Raw genomic sequence first — 4,550 nt, forward strand, 5'->3', positions numbered from 1 at the left:
CACAAATATTTTAAGCATTTTAATTAGTAATTTATGTCTAGGCCAGGTATTAAAGAAATTAGAGTAGACTGTTTGTTGTGTGGCATCTAGCAGCCAAGGTAACGTACTGAGTTCTCAATGATGAACTTCAGCTGCTAAAATTCCGGGCTATGATAAACTGAGCTTAGGGCTGAAGCTTTATGAGACCTGACTTGATGTAGACTGCAATTACGCAAGAACAGTTAACAGCAGATAAAAGCACAAGGGCCAGGCTTAAATTTGTGGGCAATTATGGTGAGATTCTACTTGACCTAATTTCTATTAGTTCATCCCATAGAACTTTCAATTAGTGGATATTCAGCAACGACTAGACACAACTCAATTAGTTAGTAGATTAGATATCTATGTATTGACCAAATTGGGAAATTGGGTAAAACGTGATAATATTTACGGATATTTTATAAATATTTATATATGGCAAATTGTTTACCCAATTTGTGCTTGGCTCGCGTGGTCGGAGTGTCTATGTCAAAATTATAATTTTATTCGTTTATATTTGCAATTAGATACGAGCGTAATTAATTAGGGGTAATTTAATTCCAATTTCGGATGCAGGGCTTTATAGAGAAATTGACAATTTAATTGCTACTATTGTATCAAATATTCAAGTGTGTGTGTGTGTATATAGTCCATCTGAAAGGATTGTGGCATATGACCGCGTCGCGGTCTGTGACATCGATTTTCGGGCAACGTCGTACCAAAAGATTAAATTGTCACGTATCAAAAGTAATTAAGTGTTGGTGGAGCTCTGACCAAAAATCCCAATGGCTGGCGGTCTGGGGCTGTGTAAACCAATTCGGTTGGCCTGGAAACTCGACGCGGTTTGGCTTTGCCATTGGCTTAATTTAATTACACCGCACTCGGCCTCCACATGAGCCGTATACGGGCGAAAACTTTGCAGCAGCAGCTTTCGGGCATCTTCCCTCAGAGCGGAAGTCATAATGGCCAAGTGTGCTACGTTATTTTATTTCATTTTTTTTTTTGCTCGAGATACTCTTGTTTTTGCATTACTTCTTTAGTGCTATAATTGTGCGCTATGAGCCTCGAAATCCGGCCACTCACAGATCTCAGTTAAATTGGGTTTGCTTTAATTTTTTTTTTTTTTGGGCAACGCACAAAGTCAGAAAGTGTGAGTGGACGGCGTGCGAGATTTGGGTTCCATTTTTTTTGGTTCCCTTTCGCTTTCAATTGCTAAACGACACTTTTGTTTCGATTTATGGCGCCGTAAAAGCCAAAAGTGGCGCAGTTGTAATTTTACGGCCTTGCGCAATGCTGTGCAGGGACACAGACAGTGGGGCATAGACAGGGGCAGGGGAGTGGAAATTGGGCATAGGCAAAGTGAGTTTTGCATGTGATTTCGCCCATTTCGATTTTGTTTTAACCTCTGCACACATACGCTTAAGCTCTTTATCCCAGTACCATTATAACAGATTTATGTGTGACTAGTAAATATAGGCATAATACTGTCAGTTTAATTTGCTCGCATTGAAGAGCACATCACTTCGCCCACGGCCACGCCCCCTGCAATTGCTTTGTATTGGCCTTTGAGCTGGCAAACAAGTTGTTTAAACAATTTTTACAATGTTTTCGTTCAATGGTTTTCCACATGAGTGAGCAGCGCTTAAATGAACGTTCGAAGAAGTTATTGGATCGTTTTGATTTATTGCGCATGCAAATGCCTGCTGTCTGTGCCAGCCTCAATCCTTAATCCTGTTGCGCTCCCTTCGAATGTGAATGAGGCCTGCCCTTGCCGAATTGCCAATCACTTTTGTATTCTCCGCCAGAGCTCGTGCTGCCGACTGTCGGCAAACAAACAATGTGCATGCATTTGGCTAGGTCGGGTCATATATGCTTTACGACTCTATTATGGATGCTCAAGTGAAATTAGAATAAGCCTCTTCACATAAACAGAGACAAGATATTTTATGGGCATGTAATGCATGTGTACTTATGTCCATTGATTGGAATTCTATTTTAACAGCAAATTTCTATTTATCTAATTTCATATTCCCATGTTGAATATATAATTCTAAAAGCCAATTATTGTAGTTAACAGGGCTGACTATGCATTATTAAATATTGTTTAATTTTCCTGAATCTATTTTCAGCTTAAAGTGTTACCATAATACGTATACGTAATATTTAATTAAGTATACGCTGTTATTGTTGTCGTTCTTCTTATGCTTCAAAAGTTACTTAACATAAGTTGAGCAATGCGTAAGTCAAATTAAACTAGAAATATATCAGCCCATGTCTTGGCACAATCTTTGCGACATTCGAATTAGCCAGAAATTAATTTCATCAAATGCGCACATCACTTGCGGAATCAATTTGATTTTCCAATTATTTTGTTATTTTCGTTTGTCATGTGAGCGAACATAAAAATTCACTCGGTTGAAAAATGAAGCCCAAAGAAGTCGCTAGAGCCGCAACTACAAACCGAATATGGATTTATTGTGTAGCGAGGAGCTGAGTTTTGTTGTTGTTGTTATTTACTTTTTTCGAGCGCGAAATTTCCTTTTATAAATTTTATTTTTATGCTGCGTAGCAAACACGCATTTCCGACGGATGTCTGTTGAAAATATTTGCGAGATTTAAACCCTTTCGCATTGCTCCCTTCGCTGAACAACAGCAACAACAACAACAACAGAAACAGCGCACGAGTCGAAGTTAATCGGATTTGGGACAATGTGTGCGAACAATGCCCAAGTAAGGAGCAGCGAGCCAGCAACCAATTCAATTGTGCATATTGAATTTCATTCAATTAATCATTCGCGCAAAAAATGATGATGACGTTGATCAAAAAGCCGCAAACGAATTGAAACGAAGCCCACAAGACAATTCGAATGGAAAGCTTTCGCTCAAAGAGGCAGTTGGCCCAACGCTCCATGCTAGAATTTCTCACCCAGCTGTTTGTTTCGCACTTCTTTTTTTTTTTCTCAGTTGAGTTAAAACTCATGGCTGCATTTACGTTATTAATGAATGAGGAATTTGTGTCAGTTGGTTTTTCTTTGATTTATACGATATCGTCAACGGCAGCCATCAAGCAACCGGAAGATGTGTGCCGGATATGTGACAGTCGCCATGAAATATGAGCTCCGGCTAAAAGCCACGGCAACCCCCGTGATGGAGGCCGGGTATAAAATGCAAAGTCAAATAATGAAGTGAAACTCCATGAAGTCTGTTGCACAATTGTGAATCATGCATGACCAAATAGAAACTCTTAAGAGTCTCAAGCCAAACAAAACACACAAATCACAGCAAAAGATTAAAGTGAATCCAAATTCGTTCTCAATTATGTATGCGCACATGGACTTGATGTCCCCGGGTGTTTGATTTCACATAAGGGGTTCGTTCTTTCGTTCGTTCGCTGCTTCGTTCCTTTCAATCATTATGCCCCCAGCTTGAATCCAGCTCAGCTCAGCTTCTCGTCTATTATTGACATCATCCTGCTGTTTGTTACCCTAAGCAATCTCTGATGTTTGCTTTTACAGAAATTAATAGCGAAAAATCTGACGTCGCGTTGTCTTACAAAGCTGCCAACGCTAAGCCCATTTCAGCTGCATAGAGCTCAAAGAGCACAGCAGAGCAGAGCAGAGCAGAGTTGAGCTGAGCTGAGTTCCGTTCCGATCCGAAGTTCTAAAGAAAAAGGCCTGCAAGCCATCAAGACACGTGAGCTCATTCATCGTTAATTTCTTACATTGGCCGCTGGCACAAAGCGCAAGGATATTTGTCTAGGCTCAAAAGGATTGCAAATTCGTTGACTACGCGTGTGTACGCCCCTCCGTCTGTCTGCAGCCGGGAATTAGCGAGTTGGCTTGCCGTAAATATTTACATGCTCTATGCACGAACGTGTGCTTAATTCATTACGCCCGTTTCGCTGCTCGTTCCAGTAGTTTGCGTTTCCCATTTCAAAACTTTTGCTTTGAAATAGTTTCAGCTCACTGCGATAAGTTGTTTGATGTGTTGCCGCCTGGCATTTAAATATCACTATATCTGTATGTGTATTTATTGAAAGCCCTCACCTCAACTTACTTAATTAAGTGCAACTTGAATCAAATAGAATATTTAAAATTTAAGCAGAGGGTCAACTGCTGAGCTGTGCAGGACAGTTGTTGGTAAATAGCGGAATCCCCTTTGAAATGGAGCACAGCGAATTCGCGCGAAAGTGTCAAATGGGCTTAAGGAGGGATTACTTTCGCCCCGTAAAAATAATCGCATTAATTTGTCGGACAAGCAATTACAGCGAATAATTGAACTGCAATGTCAACGCAACGGCCGAGATGGAGGCGGCGGAGGCAGAGGCGAAGTGAATACTTAGGGGACTTAAAGAAAAGCACAACATACCTCAAGAGGTACTTTATACAAAAAATAAAGTACTTTATATATACGTATATTTGTATGTATATGTACGTATGTGTGTACGTTGAATGTGTTTATGTACTTTGCTATGGGAATGTTGCCGGCTCGCTGCGAAGAACCCTCTTCGTCTTTACGCTGCTGCTCAGCAA

This window comes from Drosophila mojavensis, unplaced genomic scaffold, assembly GCF_018153725.1.
Source record: "Drosophila mojavensis isolate 15081-1352.22 unplaced genomic scaffold, ASM1815372v1 contig_16, whole genome shotgun sequence".
NCBI lineage: Eukaryota > Metazoa > Arthropoda > Insecta > Diptera > Drosophilidae > Drosophila > Drosophila mojavensis.